The following is a 21,295-nucleotide window of genomic DNA, read 5'->3' as shown; positions in this document are numbered from 1 at the left end:
TGCATTTTCTAGAAATTTATATAAATGGAATAATAGAATAAATACTATTTTCTCACTTCTTTCACTTAGTGTTATTATTATAAGATTTATCCATGTTGTTGTATATATCACTGTTTATTCTGACTTTTTCTTTTTTTCCCAAACAACAATTTTATTGAAATGTACCAGGCATACATGAGCAGAAAAATATGAACAAGAAAAAAAGTCACATGCACAATAATTTTTTTAAAAATGAAGGTTAATCTTGGGGGATTTCAATTCTCATCTCTTTCCCACTTCAAACTTCTAGCATTTCCTTTATGGTTAAGCCTCTATTAACCCAGCATAAAAAAAAAAAAAAAAAAAACTTTTGCAAAAAGAACAAAAACCAAAAAGTGGCATAAAGGTGGAAAGAGAAATGTCTTCCTGCTTAGATGGGACTCTTCCCAGGCACCGAACTAGAGTGACGTGCTGAGCGATGGAGAAACACAACTTCAGAGTGTACGGGATATGGCCCATTTAGGTTTTTCATCCAGTAATGGTTCAGGAAGCCCAGTATCTCCAGGTCAACGCTCTGGGATTCCCACTCCAGCAGCCCGGAGGAGCTGCGTTCACTTTGCCTGAGAATACTTTCACAGGAGATGGCCGCCTCACTCCCAGCTCCTTGTAGATCTCAAAGAAGTTCTCATAGGTCACCTCCAGTTGGGCACTGAAGAAGTGCAGCATGTTGCTGTGGTGCTGGATATAGTTCTTGGCTGCCTGCTTTGGGGTGGAAAACTGATAAAATGGATAGTTCCTTGATTCACTCAAGTCTTTGTAACTGGAGGACTGGTCTTCCAACCCGTGTGACTGACCAAGCATAATGGCTGGTTGCTTCGAGACAGACATTCAGCTTCTGCCCAAATGTGAAATTGTTGTCGAGGTGAGTAATGGCCTAGCCATCAACCATCTCCACCATGGTACCCCTGGTTGGCTTTTCATGAATTTCACATTCTCCACATTGCCATACAAACAGAAGACACTAAGGATTCAATCTCAGGTCATCTTAGATAAATCCAAGCCATAGACCATGGGCACAGGGCTGTTGGCATGGGGGCCATACTCAGGTGGTGGGGGAGGGTGTGGGAGGTGCCCATACTGGGGGCCATAGTGGCTTGGGCCCTGACAGTGACCTTCCACTTGTGGGCCCATCCTTCTCCCTTGAGAGTAAGGTGGGGGTTGGGGGTTGTAGCTGTCATCATGGTAATGGCTTTGATACCCACCATGGGGCCCACCGTATTCTGTGGGGTGATCTACCAGGAGAGGGGCCTGCTCTGGTGTTTGTTGGGGTTACTGCCAGGGTCACCTTGTCCACTGAGGTTGGTGTTTGTGTAGTCGCAAGTATCCTGATCATTCTTGAACACATTCAACTATGTAGCCTTTGCATAATCGATCATCAGAGTGCAACAGCCAGAACAGATGTCAGCCTTAATGAGAGAGGCCTTGGTGTGCTTGGCACTTTGCACAGAGTCAAATTCTACCATGGCCTGGACTCCATTATTCCAGAAAATGACAATTCTCTGGACAGGGCCACAAGGACTACAGATAATGAAATCCATGGTAGTGGAATAGATGAGGTTCGGAATGGCAAAGAGAAGCACACTGTTGATGCTCAAAACATACTCAAATATACTCACGGCTATTACAATAGAGGAGAAAGGCCAGAATTCAGTCGCTTAACTCCACAGAAACAAAGGGCTGAAGAGTTTTTAAGAGCTGAACTTGTGGGAGATGATAAGACATCTGTGTTTGCTAGTTGGCTTTATCCAAGGAAAAAGAAAATTTTCTCATATTTTTATGGAAGGAGGTTATTTTACAATTTGCAGCATGATGCCTACTAAAGTTAGATTACTATCCTCACATAAAATCTTGAAGATAGGAGCACTATCCTTTTTGATAATTACATTGCAAGGGAACGGCTCTCAGCTCTTTGAGAAAGACGTTCCTGGATTCTAAAACTATCAAAAAACTTTTAAAGATTTACATCTCAAAGGGGCAGAGGAAGAATTTATAGTTACACGTATTCTAATATTAATGCTCTAAGAAAAGGGAGATCATAAGTCTAGAGTCAGCAAGAAGCCTGGTCTAACTTCTGCCAAGTTCAGGGGAATGTTCAGGCCATGTCGTTCACCTACAGGTGATAAGTGTTAGGCATAATCTACTTACAGACACAGCTCTTCCTCTTCTTTGTCTCCAGTATGCATACTTCATGGATTATATGAATAAACCTCATTATCAGCCATTGCTCTTCCTTCATCTATTTCTCTAAAGCTAAGTGATGTCTTTTATATGTGCCTGAGGAGAAACCTGCTATCTATCATGGCTAGGCGAATAAAAGCTAACTGTAACAATACAAACTTGTAGGAGAATATTTATCAAAGCCATCTCATTGATCCTCACTATATCCTTTGTGGTTTTTGATTTGGACCTATCCCTTGGTCTTGTGTTTTCTGGTTGATACATTTAGATGTGTCTGCATCTTCTTGAAATATATCTTGTTGCTGATTCTACTACCTGATTTGATCTTGCCCATCAGATAATGTACAGAATCTGATGCGTGGATGAACATACCCATTAATGAGAAATAATTTCAAATTTGGTATTTGACAAGATCTGTCTTGTAGGGTGAGATACCAAAAGAGGAATATGTACCACTCTTCCCTCCATATGCTAAAAATTCAGAAAGAAGTGTGAGAGCAGCTGGTAGGAGACTACTGAAATCCTCTAATTTCCTTTTTACATTTCTAGACAGAACCCATATTCAAGCAGTCAAGTTTCTTTTAAATAGGAGGACAGAATTTAGTAAGCAATGGTAGTGTATTGTAAAGTTTTGAAGACCTACTACTTCATACGAAGGAAGGAAGCAAAGAGCCAGAATAAGTATATTTACCTCTTAGTGAACGTACTGTTCAATATGGATATTGGCAGCCTTAAAAAACAAACATCACAAATATCTCAGAGGCCACATTCATCTTTTAGAAGCTAAAAAGGATTGTATTGTTTTTAAATAAAGAACTTGAATAGTGTCAAAAGTTGCTTTAGATCTCTCCCTTTCTTGGTCTTGCTTAAGAAGTGAATGATGCATGGAAGAGCTTCTTGCACAAAGGCAAGTTTTCATAAACTTATGAGCTCAAAAGCCAACAGTACAAAGCAACACATTTTTGTGTTTCAAATGGCTCTCATCTAGCAATTACTACAAAGACAGAAAAGTCTTTCTTTATTATTCAGGAAGGATATGTTACAATATTTAAAAGCAGCATGATAACTGGCATTGCTTTATTCTCTTATTCCAAAGGACCCCAATCAGGGACATGTAACTTAAATATGATAACTTAAAAGGTCATGATGTAGTCTTGAAAAAATTGTGCAAAAGATAAAGAGAAGGGATCTGGCTCTTAGTCTAAGTTCTGTAACAATCTTGGTGAAATAACTTGGAAAAATTCTTTTGTTTCTTTAAACTTGATTTACCTTATTTGGAAAATAATGTACAGAACTTTTATTATGTTAGTATTGAGAAAATGACCAGCACTTATTTTGTGATTTAATCATGTTAGAAGGGCTTTTTCTACATGTCATATCTGGGATCATGATTTGATCCCTACTATATTTAAATTTGTATAGAATAAAACTAATCTTCTAATGATATTTGGATACTATAACCCTACCTTATTTCACTAGAGGGCGGTATGGCAAATTAGAACATCTCTGTAAAATGCTCTGGATGTAAAATGCCCCAGATGTGTTGGGAAAAAGGTGGCATATAAATTTAAGGTATTATTTTATAACATTATATAACTTTCTAATCTTAGAACAAGCATCATTAGAGAGTATCCAGCAAATATTTGGCTAGTATTATCCCAAAGGTCACATAGCCAGTGAGTGGTAGAACCAGGATTTCCAACCTAACTGTTGGTGCATGGAAGCTGAGCATCTTATCCTCATATATAACGTGCTCAGCTAGGGTGTGGATTTTGAGTGCAACAAGAATCCAAAGATGTAGGAGATCTCTACTAAGGGCTGCAGTAATACTCAAATAAAAACATGTAATATGAAAACATGTCCTAGACCAAGCTGAATCTTAAATGCTGCATTACATGTAGTTTATTTGTGATTTATTGCCTTTGTTTTAGGTATTCAAAGATTTTCACATATGTAGATCTTATTTCTACACAGAACAATTTCTACACAAAATAAACTCAGGGAATTAAGCAGTGCTATTGCTTGACATACTCTTCTCTTGGCCTCAGTTTTCTTATCTATAAGTTAAAGAAGTTGCAATAAATATGTATTACATTTAGTTCTTGCCATATGTAATAATCTTGATTCTGTAAGCTTAAAGTGCAGGGAATTCGGTTCATCTAGAAACTGAAATGCCGTCTACTGAAAGCGGTTACTAGTTCTAGGTTGTGAGTGATAAAGTGAAGACTTGCAACTCTCTTGTCCTTCAGGCTCAGGTCATGAAGGCTGCACATATCCTCACTTCCATTAAATTTAGGATTAATCATAAGAAAGAGACATGTCTGAGTAACTTGCATTCATGGTATATTATAAGGATTCTGCTTTGGTTTTCTCTCAATTTGCTGTCTCTTTCTCTCTCTCTCTCAAGGTTAGGATCTAAAAGATTTTAATATTTGCCACTTATTATAGCCAGTATTCTGCTACATATGTCTGTCTGGGTCAGTGATCCAATTAAATATGGCAGAGCAGGAGCATTTTTGTGGCATGAGTCATTGTGAACTGTGTTTGAAGTACCTATCAAAAAGGAGATATGGGTTGAGCAGTCACCAGATTTATAGATTGCTCTGCAATATCACTTGTCATGAGATCCTTGGGGAAATGCTCAGATGGAATTTGAGAGTCTGGTACCTTCATATAATAATTTTTTTCTCTCTGGAACTGATGGGGCTAGTAGATTATGACCATTGTTTTTAAGCAGAGAATGTCATGCACCCCTTGCTCTTTCCTAAAAGCAAGGCTGTGTGTTTACTTGAAGGGGACATGAATAACATTTTCAAATATCTTGCTTAAACACAGTTAATTTAGGGACCCTCCTTAATTTCTCTTTCTAATATATGCAATGAATAGGAAAAATATTATTCCTTTGAGTCTCAAATGAGGCAAAATGGAAGTTATTATTGGATTCTGCCAAAATCTCATAATTTTTTCCTCATAAGAAAATATTGAAACTCCTCCATTTGCTGGAGCCTTCATTTGTTAGGGACTGGGCTAGAAGTTGGGGCCAGACCTACAAAGAAAAGCCAGCTCCTGAGTTTGGGAGTATTTAGGTTTTAGAAGAGCCTCTGATCTGGGTAGAGGACTGAAAATCCTAACATTTGAGTTTTCTTTGATATTGTAGGATATGATATATAATACAAGGCTTGTGAATGCTTCCATCAGCTGGCTATCCTCTGGTTCCTGGAGACCTGAGTTTTTGCTTTAAGGTCATCAAAAGATTTGAAGCCTAGATAGGCCTGGGGAATGGAGGTAGTCCTAATTTTATCAGGTCCTAAAAAATCTCCCTCTCACATAGGAACTCTAGGCATTGAGAACCAATTGCTTCTCCTGACGAAGGTTTTTTTAGAACTAAATCATTTTAACTACCTCTTCTTTCTTCCAGGAATATATGTTTTTTTTCCCCTTTTTGCTTGGTAACTTTCTATTACTCACAAAGTAACTGAGAGAATGTTTCTTAATATGTCTGAGACTCTGTTTCTCCATTTGCAAACCAGAGATGATAGTGTCTGCCTTGCCTACCTCAAAGGGTAGATGTGCCATTGCTGCTCTCCTCCATAAGTTGAAGTGATTGCAAGTTAAGATGAAAAGGGCCTTTGGCTCTCCTAAAGGGAACTTTTACACATAGAGAAACTATAGATTGGAGACAGTGTGTAAGTTTCCTGAGGTTGGAAGCAGAAGTGTCATTAGAAGCTAATTCTCTTGCAGACCTTGTCAGATTTCAATGGGTAGATGGTGAGGGATGGACCAGACTCCTCATTTCCTTCTGACTCCTCTCTTCCCTGCACTGCAGCAGCATGTGCCAGCCCACAGCACTGGTGTACCTAGTACTGGTGTTTCAGGATTGCTGCTTAGCTTTGCAGCAGACATGGATGTCCCTGATAATACTATTGGCTGTTTTCTTTTTTATTACCTAATTGTGGACTAAGAAATGCCTGGTTCTGTGAATTACATGAAATATATAATTGTTTACTTGGTGTCATCTTCAAACATGGATGGGGTATTTTTTTTTTCAATTTCATGTAGAAAATGTGAAAAAAAATTAAGAGATAAGCTGTAATTTAGGTTTATAAAATGAAGTGAGTCCGTGCCGTGTCAAAATTTTCTGAAGAACTTAATTGGAATCACTAAACATTAGTGATTTATCAATTGGTGTTTGTAATCTTTAAAGAGGTTAGAGCTTCTTAGAAATACATAGGTGGTACAACAATAGAGCCTTAAAAATTGCTGCTGCTTTGTCAATGGGAAAAAATGATCTTCCTTCGTGATTCCTACCCAACATTTCAAGGATTATGAAGGCAGCAGAGTGCTCTGTATACTTCTGAAATCCCCTTCAGCCTCTTTAAATCTAGTTTCTCTGTCAAAATATCAAGGGGAGTTTATTATGGCTTTATTTAGTAAAGTTATAAATTAATCATTTGATGAAGCCATCTCTCATAACATCATCTAATAAATGGTATTATAATAAGACATTCTAATTTTAATGCTGCTTACCTGAGAAAGAGAGTGAGCAAGCATGCAAAACGTGCACATTTAAATTGCCAATTGACAATAAATGTGGAGGTTGCAGCTTGAGAAATGGGTTTCTAGAAAAAAAAAAAAAATAAGGCAAGCCAGAGTGCTATGTGAGAATAATTATATCATGTAATTTGCATGCAAATATATTTAAACTAAAGAATTAATTCTAAATTATTCATAGCATAAGGTTGACTTTGTATTGCCATTATTCCCTACATAAAATATATGCTATAAATCATGCTTTTAATGTAGAAGAAAATAGCTAAGGTGAAAATACAGTTTTATTCCAGATGCACAAAATGCAATTGAATATTCCACGTTGAGAGAGGTAATTCTCAATTACAGCATATTGGAATTACTTGATAATCCATTATATGTAAGTAGTTTAAGCAAAATGTGCTTTTTTTAAAACAACAAATTAACTTTTCTTCAAAGGATGTATTTCTGCTCTTTGTGTAAGGTAATAACTATTTATTTATAAACTATAAAATATGTAACACTGTTATGCCTACAGCACTCAGAAATTACTAGGCTATATGTTCATTAAAGAGAAGTAATTACTTTCCAGATATCTTGTCTACAGTCTTTTATTGACCTCATAATGCAATTGCTATGCTTAATAGATTAACGCAGCTGTTTATGCAATTCTTTTCACAACATATGAGTTTGCTACACAAGTTCAATAATAATTCAGACAGGCACACCCGCTTGATAGGCTTAACAGGCGGGAACGCGGAGCCTGCCCTACGTAGGAAAATATCAGTTGATAGCCCCAAGGATATGGAAAATGAGGGGAAAATGATAAAATGCTTTTTATGATAATTGATTTGTAATTGTTACTGCCCATCTTTGGTCTCACTGGGAAATAACAGTTTTTGAGGATAATCACTAAAATTATTTGATTTCGATGGAAAACTTATTTGCAGAGTTTGAATTCATTTTCTTAAAGATGTCACAAAAATATTTATAGATCACTATGGTCATGAAAATACAGGAGAAGTTAAAGCAATAATAATGCAATAATTTTTTCTTCCTCAGGGGTATTTTTTATTTGTGTGCTTTATATTGTTTCAGGTTTTCATCCAGTATTTTTCTGACAAGAATGAAGAAGATATTGACATGAAATAAAAGTGAGTGCAAACTTCATTGGAAGAACAAGCAAAATTGAAGGGGAAGTCTATTATGTAGATTTAAATTATAAGAGTTTGGAAATAGTGGCTGCTTTCTACTAACACTGCGAATTGCCAGATTTATTAAAAAATAAACATTTGAGTATCTGTATGAATGTATACATCTATATATATATATACATATGTGTGATTATAATTGTTTATGTTGTACGCTCAGGCAAGCAGGATGAAAAATTACAAGGAAATATTTAAAATCTATTTAAGAGTTAAAATAATATATAAAGTCTCATTTTATACTGGATCAAAATCAACTATTTGTTTAGAAAAACACTATAGTTCTCGTTTACTTCTGCTTATACTTTTACTCCAGAAAGAATATATTCTGGGGTAGAAAAATGTACTATTCTGATATTCTGATTATTCTTTAATTATAAATTATCTTTATTTTTAGGAAGTCTTAAAGAGGGCAAAGAGCTAAGTATTCATCTCATTGTTTTAGTTTTTCTGGCTAGCAAAAGACAATTTAAGCAACATTTTAAATGTGTATATATTTAGATGATTGAGTAATTAAATCTAAAACTAGTATTCAACCACTTTAAAAACGGGCTGCAACTTTGGTAGGGAAAATACAAATCAGTGCTCTCTGCTTAGTATTAGTATCATATGTTGGTATCATTTTTTATTAACACAATACAAATATCTTGCGCAGTGCTACCCCTTTCATTGCTCGCGGCTTTGGAATCAAAATGTCATAGCAAATTTTACTTTCGCTAATAGGTTGAGACTTGTACATTACATTAGTAAAAGTGAACAGTAGTGTGGTATTATGCCAAAATGGCAAGAGAAGGCACATACAATACCCTAAATTACAGCTTGGTTCTCCTTCATGCCTACGCAGTAACAAAAGGGTGAGAGGTTTTGGTGGTTAGTTTATTATCTTTTTAGGGAAAAGTTCACCTTTCTGCACCTTCTCTATATGCATTGTCAAAATATCACATTATACAATTCACTGGAAGTGAACTTATTGCTAAATACCCATTAGGTTCCCCAGAGATGCCTTACATTAATTGTTTAGTGAAAGCACCCTTAGGCTATCACCAGGGAAGCACATTAAATGCATAAAACGAGAAGTTGACAGAGATCCCTGTAGAACAAGATGCATCTACCCAGCTCAAGACTTCTCCGGGAAGAATCCTATGAGGCAGGGTTGAAAATGGTCATTTGGGGTGGGGGTAGTTTTTCTCCTTTTTTCCCTACCGATGCAAACATATAAATTATACGGGAGAAAAAAAAGTAATGCTAGAAAATGATTTTAAAAAGACTGCTCTGTAATTGTAAGCAGAATTGGCTTACGTGTCTTGGTTATGAGGCATCAATGTAGTTTACAGAAAGAAAAATAATTGTGAAAGTTAGAGACGAAGGGTATTATCCACCTAATGATGTTGTAAGAGAATGATGGCAAACAGTTGAGGAGGGAAATACAAGTTTTGAAGTAAATGAGAAGAAAGGGACTGGTAGCAAAGTTTTAGGCTAATGGCCAAATAGGCTGACATAGGAAAAAAAAGTTAAGTCACAAAATGAATGACAGTGAATTCTCGCAAAATATGTTTGCATGTCTGTCTGCCACATTGCCTCTGAAAACGTTTTCTGTTCTGAATATAGCACAGATTTTTATCACTCCCTTGTTTAATTACAATTGCTGGTGAAACTATTGTACATCTATTATGCACTATTATGTTTGTTTATTTCACATCATTTTGTTTAGAATGTTTCTAAAAAGGAAATGTAAAAAAGCAAACAAAATATGTGCTTGGTGTCATAAATCCCCCCCCCCCATCTTTGTGGTCTGCATTACTGCTAAACCTCCACTAGAGGGGGCACTAGTAAAACAAGAAACAAGATTTTAAACTTCATTGTTTTTTTTCTTCGAGGTGAAAATTACTCACACTTCTCCTATGTTACCTGGAAAGGAATATTTTGAGGAGGCTATAGGAAAACAGTGAAGACGTAAAATGGAAGGAAACTTTAGGTCTTTAAAACACTATCACTAACTTTAGTTTTTAAAAATTTTAATGTTAATGTGCTGCAGTTAAGTATCAGCCACAAAATTCTTGGTTAAATATAGATAAAATTTTATATATGTTTGAATTATGACTGCTGAAAGCTGAAGTCTTAAAGAAGAGATATTTCACCCATGTGACTTTTCTTTATTGACTCTATTACATAATGATGAGAATTATTCTTTGGTTGTCAAATTTAATTTACCTGAGGCATAGGCATGCTCTTACCTTTAGTTCATTGTTTTAGTTACAGAAAAAAACCTTTTCAAGCAAATGGAAAAATGTCTCACCTGTTTGTAATTAATCTTTATCAAGCGCCAAAATTTGCCAAGCATTACAAATTTCAATATTGATTTGATGTATTTTATTACTTATATTTCTCTTAAGTCATATTCATTTATGAAACTTCCTTAGGGAGCTAAGTTAACAACTAACAATGCTAACATGACAGTAGTACCGTTTAATGTGAGAAGTTGTCTCACCTTGAGAATCCTGGGCATGTCTCTACCGGTTGGTCCATGTGGGCTTTGGCATCAGCGAAGAAAGCCTGTACAGAAGGAGTACAAACTAATCTCTCTTCTTAATCTTCTACACTTCCTAATTTACAACACTGACAATAGTTTAATTGTCAAAAGTTTTAAAATACCATGCATATTGGATTAAATAAAATCATCTGTCCTTATCATAATGCCTGGCAGAATACGTGTGCTCAATAAATATTAGTAATTTTTAAAATTATTATTATCATTCCTTTAAACTGTTTAATCCATACACCTCATAATATATAGTTTGGCTAGATTTTCGTGTTATGCCACCTTTCTTAGTATTTCTATCCAATCTTTTTCTGACTTTACCTAACACAGCTTTTCCAGAGGAAACTGTCTACTCCTTGCTTGAATATCCTTTCTACCCTGACACACTAAAATGTTATGGATTGGTATTTCTTATGACTTGCTCTTGGTAGACTGCCAGTATTTTTTAGAAATGTCAGAAGAATATTTTAGAAAATTAAAGCCTAAGTTTCCTAGCTTTCTATATTTCATTGTCATTTAAAAATAACTCTGAGGAGAATAACCATCATATGCTACATATCAGAGTCATGAGAACATTTGATCTGGAATATGTTCTTAGAAATTATTTAGCTCAAATGCTTCAAACAGGGAACCTGAGGTCTAGACGAGTTAAGTGACTGCCCAAGGTCAGACAGCTGGTTGTGAGCTGAGCCATAATTGAAACTCATGTGTGTCCTTCTTTCTTCAGGTTTTTTTTAAAAGCTCAAATTATAGAATTGATTATTTTCTTCTTTGAACTGGACAATTAAACAAACAAAAAAAGATTTCGTGAGTAGATAGAAGACGATAAAATGCCGCACCTAAAGAACATTGGCATAGCGCTTTAGAGTGTATGAAATTCATAATGATTCTTATACTGCAAAGAAACTTTTCTCTTTAGCAACTTCTTCCTTCTGTTTTTATTAATTCTAATACTCAGTAAAGTAAGGGCTGATGCCCCTACTATGCAAGCCATTGAGCAAGTATAGGTGGACCAGAACTGCTTTGGAAATGGTTAGTTGAGGCACTCAGCTCACTGGTGCTGATTACAGGTTTTTTTCTCCTTCACTGTTCTGTGACCTCGGGTTTGTAAGGAACGTGAAGAGTTGTGATGGCGTTTGGTGCCTGGGGCATGCCACCAACATGGAGAGCGGTCACGATAACCCTAATCCTCTTTGATCCCTTTCCTCCAGCCTAAAGAAGGTAGGGAAAGAAGAGGGGGCAAAGATACCACTTTGATCTCTAATTCCCTGTGGCCAACCGCTTTTCTCTATATCTATTTTGGAACATATCTACTGACTCCCTTGGGGCAATTTGGTGAGTTATTGAAGGAACTGTAGACTTCATGTTCAACTCTCTTAGTTTATAGATTTACAGTGATCAAAATGACTAGCCCAGGGAAATTCACTTCCTTATCTACATATTCACTAAATATGGTATTTTTAAAAAGGTTCTTCTGTGTTCCAAGCATTGCACAAGCAGTGGAAGAGGTAGAAATAAAACTTACTTTTCTAAGCCAAAGTCCAGTGTTTTCACTTAGCTGTGAAGCTTCCCATATAACTATTAACCATGTTGTTGTCCATATTAAAACAAAAATTTGATTTGACTTGTTTAGTTTTTTAAAGTAGGCTGAAAATTGCATTTTGGGGGAGGGTGCTATTGTTCAACGTTCAGGTGAAATGCCCGATTAACAGTAACAAAATTTGTTCAAAGGAATCCTATTTGTTTGAGGGTGTATGATTTGCTTAGGAATAACAGAGGTGTTTTTTTTTTTTTTCCATATTATAAATTTATCATAAAATAGTTTTCCTAAGGTATATTTTACTCCCACTTTCTCTCTTTTTAATCCTCTGATTGTTTCACTTTTTATTAATTACTAGAGATTGTATTATTTTAAAAGTCCTGTGTGTGTTCAATTTTTCCTGCCTAATAAAGATGGCCAGCCCTATACAACCAGGGACAGAAATCAGTGCATCATGTGATTTTAGTAGCATTTCCAATAACTATCCTGTCCAACAAGTCTCCAGTCAGTTTATGTTGGAAATTTTCATTGTTTCATAATTCCTTAGCTGAGTTTAGCATAGGAAGACAGACAAGAGGTAATCCAACTGCTAGGTAATACATTTGAAAATATTTGGTTATCCAATTAAATGATTAGGACTCACTGTCACAGAACCTTGAGTGATTGGCTGGAACAGCACATTTTGATAGAGGGAAAGAGGTAAGAGGTTGAAAATAATATCACAGGATGGGTAGAATATTGCATTGGGACCATCCAGGGGGCATTGTGAAGGTAGTAGGCACCAGGGGATGGGAGAAATATGAGTGTTAAAAGGGATTAGGAAGGCAGTAGAACAGAGAAGTGGAGGCCCAGGGGTTGAAACAGAACAAAACAAACTCTGGCCCTCATTCACTGTTTTATTTATTCAGCAATTTTTAGCACCTACTATGTATAAGACATTATGCTTTTTCTTTAAAATAGAGGTGGGCTTCTATTTTCATTCAGTCCTCTAGAATAATAAGCAAGTTGGCTGCAAAATACAACATCTGAGGAGTAAGTGTCTATTCTAACCCTGCAGGCAAAATCCACACTATCTGCACTTTTGCCTCAGTCTGTCCTTCGTCCCTTCCCTGGCTGTGTTTTCAGGGGACACCATGAGGATGAAAGAGCAGAAGTGTGGAAGTGGGAATGGTGAGCTGTTTCCACCCATGGAATTGTCGACAGGTAAGCACACAGCATCTGCGACTCCAGGAGAGCTGACAGGCTAGGAGCCAGCTGTGGCTTACACTTGAAAATAATAATAATATCCACTTAGGGGTATGGAATTATTTATCACGACTGGTGGAATTTTTGCCAAAGGCAAAAAATGAAAACATCCGATGAAAAATGTCCTCAGTCCACAGCTCATCACACTCATGCACCGCAGCAACTGATTAACTCTGTGACCAATAGTAAACAGTACTGCTGTTCTCACTATCACTATTTTGCTTTTTAAAGGAATTGGGAATTACAGGAATCAGAGCAAACACAGCAATTTACAGGGTTTCTATGAGTACATTTTATGGCAGAACTTGTATGCATAACTGATGTCTCTGAGGGGCCTTCCTTTCTTCTTTCTTTCCTTCATTTTCCTTTTCTTTTTCTACTCTCTTTCTTCCTCTAGTCATTCTAGGGCCCAAGACAGGGGAGTGGTGGGATGGAGACCTACCAGCAGCATTTTTATAAATGCTACTAGTGGGCACTATATATGGCTATGTTGATAGGCTGTGCTGGGCTGCTATTATGTTCCTTAACTCACCTTGTCTTTCTTATTTATTGTTATCCTGATGTACTTGTTTTGTGCTGTACACCCCTACTAGGAATACGTATCTGTGTAACCTTGCACTTGGTGTGAGTTCTTGCCACCTGGCTCTTGTGATTTTTTAAGAGGATAAAGGCAAAGCAACCTGCTGCCCAGGTTGGGCATCTCTTTGATCCTGGGCTACCAGATTTCTGTCTTTGTGAGAAAAGCCTACATCTGAGGGTCTGGTTTCTGGGCTAGTATGCAGCCTACATTTTTATCTGAGACCCTGGCTTTAGATTCCCACGTCATTTGATGCCCCCCTGTCTCTCAGTCTGTATTTCTCCCTGTTTTGTGTTCATGGCATTTGGCCTGCCTTTAATCCTGTGGTTTTATTTGTAAATGTCTGCTCCACGTCCCACTTCATTTCTCATATCTGAGGATCTTTTTGACCCTAATTCTTTGGAACTCATTTCTAAGTTTGTCCTGGGTTTCACAAACCAGTGAGTCCATGGGAGATTCCTGTTCTTTATTTCATCTCCTAAAGAGTTATGGTTAAGGTGCCAAAGCCCCACAATCTCAGAGGGAAATGGGCCTGTTTCTTCTTTTTTCTCCCTCCTTTCTTTTTTCTTCTTTCCTTTATTTCTTCCTTCCTCCTTCCTTCTTTCTCTACCTTTGCATGTTTTCTTCTCTCTTCTGTTTTTTCCTTTTTTTTCTCTCTCTTCTATTCATATGCCTATGCTAAAAATTACAGAATGGAATATTTGGGACTTGTCTAATTATCAGGGTATATATGGTATCATAGATGATAATACCAATTATATGACTTAAACCAATAAAAGGCCCCCTTTTGCTATGTTTTCCAAAAGTAAAATATAATCCTTGCAGGAATTAATCTTCTAAAATCTAAAGTTATCCTAAGATTCAAGACTCCAATTATTGGGAGCTTACAGGTTAATAATAAAAAGTTGCTGTCTTAAGAAACAAACAAACAAACAAACACCTGTGTAAGAAGCTAAATGAATTAATAAAGATAATGTTTCTAAAACAATATTTAATGTAAATTTTTAGTGTTCGTTCACATATCCTCTGGGCTCCACATTTTATTCTGCTGAAAAAAATTGAACAATTTATATGAAGTTTCATGTTGTAGGTAGAATCCTTAAATAATTTTATAGAAATAAAGAAAACATTTATTTTAAATGTAGTGCATAATTAGTGATATGACATAGCAAATCTTCAAGCAATACTGTCCATTCATAATATTTAGAAACACTAAACATGATTTTACTAGGAATAGCTTCCAGCATTTTAGAATTCTTCTGCTCGCATTAGAAGAAATAATTCTTTAAAGAATAGCAGTAAAAGTTTCCAAATATATGTTCATATTTTTGTATATTCAATCCTGAAATCCAGAAATCTCTGAGAATCCTAAGTTTTAAAAAGTTAATTTGGCATCAAAAATTGACCAGACCTGACAGGAGGCTATTTATAGTCTTTATTTATCCTACTTTTATGAATATTTATATATTTAGCTACAGAAATGTTAATGTGCTTGGTGATGATCCAGCCCCAGGCCCCAAAGTGTTCTACATAGCATACAGTATATTATATTTTAAATTTTGCAAAATTCTGAATTACAAAATATATGGATCCATGTTTGAGGTAAGGGATTGTGGACCTGTCTGGGGATTATATTTCTTAAGTGGATTGTAGTTGTTATTTAGAATCTAAAGAGAATAAATCATATTCATTCAGAAAAGGAAATTGTGGGTTGGTTGCTGAGAAATATAAGAAAAATGGAGTTTATTTTTTCTGCCACACACATGAAGTGAAACCATTCTGAAGTGACAGCATGCTGTAATAGCTATGCAGCATTGTTCTAACCAATTTGAAAATTAGATAAATCATCTTTAGTAAATATCCTAGTGAACCTAGTGAACTGTCTTAAAGAAAAAGGCAAGGCAAAACATTATAAGAACATTTCATCATCATATATATATATATATATATATATTTACTTTTGTTCAAAAATAAAAACCATTATTGAAACCATTTTCTTTTTAATTCAAAGAGTTTCTATTAAGCATGTCTTTTGAAATTCCTTGGGAAGTGCACATTGCTCTGATCATCCTGGCTTATTTCTTCAGCCAGTTACTTACACTGTAGGAATCTTCACATGATTAATCAAGGGCCTTTTCACAAAATCCAATGATGAAAACATTTGACTGATGCCCATCTGGGCAAACAAGGGGAGTTTGATCTCTGTGTGCTCTGCTGAGCTTATTACTTCACTACAGATACATATCAATACTCAATCTATACCTTCCTTCATATATGCTTGAAGAAACCTAGGAAACAAGAATTCCCATGATCCTAAAATCGACTGTCCTTAACTTTTGGCCACTCAATGAATACCACATATTTATGCATATGAGGTGCCATTGCATGTGGAAATAAAACTTGTTAAAGCAATACTGTTAATGTAAGAGCACACTGTTGCTAATCGTTATTTTGTACACTATGTTCAAGAATCTGCCTCATATAGATTCTTTAATATATTATTTAATGAATATGCATTTAATGCTTTAAAATGTTAACAATTGTTTTAAAAACTCTCCAAAGCAAAATATTAACAAGAATTTTTATTTTGTCCAAAGCTCTTTAACAGGAAAAATGCCTTCGATATGTAGTAAGTACATATGAGTATATGTATATATGCATGTACAGTATGTATATACGTATATGTAAGTATATATTTGTTAACATGTATACATGTATGCATAGGTACATATCCATGCTATTTAAAAATTACTGTCATAGTGCAATAAGTTTTTTAAATTATATTTTTATTCACTTTGTTCTCATTTCCAAAATGCCTTTTGATACATTTCTAGTCTAGGATAGAAAATTCTAGATACATGAAAGAAAAAAAAATGGACAATGCAAGCCAGAAAGCATGGCGCTTTCAATGTATGCCGTAGGCGATCCTGTGGTTTGTGTGAACTTCCTGCACATGTCATTTGGCCTCCCCTCTCCCTACTGCCCCGTATGATATCTCTGGTTAGCTTTCCCAATCCTGGCTTTTCCGCTGTCGACAAGCCATTCCTCCTGCTTCTTTCTCTTAGTGTGTTTGTTCCCCTCTCTCTGCTCTAACACCACTTCATACACCAGGATCATCGACATGCCTTCTCTTCTCTTCCAGTCCACGTGCATCACCTCCTGTAACCTCAGCTCTGGACACCTGTTTACATAGATAAATATTCACTAAATTGGCAGGTAAAGGGTCTGCATCTGAGGCTCATGGCTCATTATCACCAATAGGATATAAAAATAAGAATTCTTTTATTTAAATAACAAGAATTTATTTCAAAAGGTGAAAATATTTTCCCTCCAGTTATTTATTTTTGCTGTTTGACTTTCTAAGAGAAAAAGATATCAGGGAATCAGTGTGGTTTTATTTCAACCATGGCTATTTTCCTTTAGTAGAACTGCGTATTGTTGGGCACTTGTTACTTTACTAACACAGTGAAACTTTATTCTGTTAACAATGGCATAAGTTTTATTTTTCTGAGATAAAAGGGCAAAGGAAGCCCTTTTCTAGCAGCTGGGAAATTATGTCATGATACCAAAAAAAAAAAAAAAAAAAAAAAAGGCATTCTGTTTTCAGCACGAGATTTTCTTCGGTATTTCCAAGCTGACCATGATGATTACGGGAGTGATAATGCTTCATTTAGTCCTGTGTGCAGCTGGCTGTGCACTATGTTCAGTGCTCAACCTTTTAGTATTAATATCCTTAGAATGAGAAACTGTGAAGTTGTATTCTAGGCCTGATTCATCAGAAACAGGTTATGTTTGCCTAGAAAAGGCCACTTTGAGAGCAAAGCAGGGGAATGTGTGTCCTCACTGTGATTTCTATATCTAGAAGTGTGGGTAATCAACTGAGATTCTGTGAAAGACAGGAAGATGGGCCAGCCTGAGCATGTGTTCTTAATGACTTGGGTATCACACAGATGGGCTGGGCTATATGGTTTGTTTTTTTAAAAAAATTGAAGAATCACTGTATTTCTGCATATACCTACCCCACCAGCAAATTTCCATGGCCACAGACCAAGATAAGAAAGACATAGAGAGGTGGATACAGTAAATTTTCAACTTGAGAAACTCTGCCAAGGATTTACATGTTACTTCTCCCCAAAGGGTTTTTTGATCTCAGTTGGGAGTTTGGTTTTAAAAGTCACCCAATAACTTACAGGTATTGAATGAAGTTTCTCATAAACCTTGAGAAGCAGTGGGGCCAGAAGAAAGTTCTTTCCCTTTAGCAGAATGATGTATGACTGATTCCTTCCAAGTGTGGAGGACTAGAAGCTGGAAGAAGAATCATGAAGCCAGACATTCAATTGCTAGAGAGGTGAGGGATTTGCACAAGGCCTCACAGCATGCCAGGGAAATAATGGCATCCTAGCTCAGGATATTTTAGTACTTACAGTTGTTTATTTATTTATTTGAATTACCAAGAAGCCATATTTCTGTAGCCTTGCAAAGCTAAGGCAGCTTCTCTGCCTGGTTCAATCTGACTAGCACAACATATTCCTACTTTAAACAATATCAACTTATAAATATCAACATTAAGAAGATTGTATACTCATGACCATGGTAATGCCGGGTATTCAGTAAATAAGCACCAAATAATTATTTGCTATAGTGATGATGCCACAGAATGCCCAAAGTCACCAACATGAATTAAAGATTTTTAACTACTTTTCAGATGAAAATAAGAGATTATTTTAAACTAGTTAACTATTCTGAAAAAATTAGAGTTTCTGTACTCTTGGTTAAATTTATGTGGAAGTGTTGTAAAGCATGTAATTTCTATTCTCTCATAATCTACACGTAAAGACATTCTTATGCCTGTTTTTCCAACATGAAAACTCAGAGTGACTTGTCCAGTGTTACACAATGAGTCATAGAGAAGTTTCCTGTATGTTCTAAAATTGATTTTCAAAGTTTTACATTTATGTTTTTCCTCCAACTAGATGATGTCTTGAGAATAGACAGCACAACTAATACTGTGGTGTCTGTAATTTATCTAGTGCCTTCAATGAACAACTCTATTTTCCTGCTAATTTCACTGGGTAGTGGTACTTGATTACGTATTGTAATGAAATAAATATAATGAGTTACTATAACCTCACTCAACTCTACTTGAGAATTTCTATGCTTCATGGAGAGGTGAAAAGACTGACTTAACCTTGAAAATTTCTTATCTCAACCATCCATCAGACATTGATTGTAGTGTGGTAAAGGTTGCAAACTGTTCTGGGCAGGGTTCACCATCAAAAATACATCATGTCCCCAAATAGCTTTCCAGAATAGCCTGATCTTGTTTCTGTTTGGCTCCAAACATCAAGTGGTCCCTTTGGAAAGAAATCTCAAAATCCATTCAACCTAAAAGTTCTGAAAAGCTTAGGAAAGAAGCCAAATATTCCACACTTGCAGATCAAACTCTGCAAAATATCCTAACTGCTGAAGAATCTTTTGGGATATGATATATTAGAAAATATATTTTAATTCAACATTATCTCCTGAGAAGGGTGAGCCACAGTGACTTTCCAATCCTGAAAATAGAACACTCTCCTGGCACTACCTTCTGAAAAAGAGCTACTTGTTGGAGGCAAAAAAAAAAATAACCCTGCAATTATCTAACACCAGACAACTTCCTGATTCCAGCTCACCTAAGCTATTTTTTTTCCTGCTCGGAGAGCAAAGTGAATGCCGCAAGTAGTCAGAGTACTAATGGTCTTCTCCCCCAAACACATTGTTTCTGTTCCTCCCCCCTGAAACCTGAAGCGAGGGACTGGAGAGACTTCAGGAGCCTCTTCCTGCTATCACTTCACAAGCTAGAAGGTGACAGCTTCGCCGGGGACTAATGCAGTCCGACATAATTGAATGTGGCCTGGAGCAAAGCAGCTGCCTGCAGCCACTCTTGATTGTAGCTGTCATCAGGTAGAGCCTGCTGCAGGAAAATACATTCCAGCGAAACGCCATCCCACCACTCAGCTCCATGGTGATAGCTTATTTAACCTTTTGCTGTGACCACAGTTTTGTAGTTAATAATTGTCAGTATCACACTGCTGAGTGAGTGCAGATGCTGGGTCTTTGAATTATCAATAATCTTTTTAGTCATCTCTCTCTCCGTCTCTTTTTCTCTTGCTCTCTTGTCTCTGGAATTAAATCGCAGCCTGGAATTCTGTTTAGCCACCAGAATTTGATCTGTTTCAAAAGTACTACTACTCCATTCATTTTCTACTTTGTTTATTTAATGTATTCAACATTTCTTTACAAACAACAGAAACAACTAACAATGTCCTTAATTTTTCTGTTTATTGCAACATCTCAGAAAATTATTGGCCAAATTAAGTTTTATGAGTAGAATTAAAAATATTTGGCATTTTTAGATTTCTCTTTAATTGATTATAAAAGCTCACTAAATGCAAATGTCAAAGTATTGTGTTTCGTTCCAAATAGAGAGATGCAGTTATTTAGGGGGTCAGGTTAAATTCTTTTCAAATAACTTAAGAGTAAACATTTTATAGGCAAATAAAATAACATGCAATAAAATAAACATAGCTATATTTAGCGTCTGTGTATTTTCATATAAAAAAGCAAGCTGTGTCATTTTGTAAATTGAGATACAAGTGAATAGAAAATGGAAAAATAAATCAGTATGATTTGGATTTTGTGAATTATTTCATTCTATTAATTTTGCATTTATTCTTGGTGTAGTAATTCAGTGTTTTAAAAATCATATAAATATTTCTATCTTATTTGTACTCATTTAACTTTGAGATAAGAATTAAATTCTTTGTATAACATTTGCTGCAATTGCGAGATTGTGGTGTGAGCTTTATTTTACAGTTAGATAGAGATGCCCAGTGTTTCTAAGACTGATGCAAGCACACGAATGTCAGATGACAGTACTAAAAAAAGAGTGCTGGATTCTTGAAACCAGTTTAAAATCATAAAATCTATTCCTTTCTTGGAAAGCTCAATTATTTTATCACTACCCTGTTCCCACCCAACTCTCTAGTATCTCTAATCAAATTTTGTCTATATCTACCCACGTGGCACAAAGCACCCCCTCAAGTCCCCCCAGAAAAAAAAAAGATTCTTTCTGGTATTCAGGAAGGTATTTTATAAATATATTTCAAATAAGTGGCTAAGGTAATATCTGCATGGCCAGACTGAAATCCAGCCAGACTGTCATTTTTTTTTGTTTTCTTTTGTCTTTTTTCGTGACCGGCACTCAGCCAGTGAGTGCACCGGCCATTCCTATATAGGATTGGAACCCGCGGTGGGAGCGTCGCCTCACTCCCAGCGCCGCACTCTCCCGAGTGCGCCATGGGCTCGGCCCCCCAGACTGTCATTTTATTGGAATACTAGGACCAATATTTTTGTTCTTTTCTATACAGCTAAGTCATGGCTAAATCAGTTACTATTTACTA

At 36.1% G+C, this 21,295-nt stretch overlaps 1 pseudogene; it reads right to left on the bottom strand.

The window, feature by feature from the left end:
* Positions 1-19,856, bottom strand: part of LOC134379062 (heterogeneous nuclear ribonucleoprotein L-like) — a 54,258-nt pseudogene extending 34,402 nt beyond the window's left edge.
* Positions 19,857-21,295: the final 1,439 nt, after the last annotated feature.

This window comes from Cynocephalus volans, chromosome 5, assembly GCF_027409185.1.
Source record: "Cynocephalus volans isolate mCynVol1 chromosome 5, mCynVol1.pri, whole genome shotgun sequence".
Lineage (NCBI taxonomy): Eukaryota > Metazoa > Chordata > Mammalia > Dermoptera > Cynocephalidae > Cynocephalus > Cynocephalus volans.
Note: the sequence above shows the minus strand (reverse complement) of the source record. Positions and strands in the feature narration are given on the sequence as shown.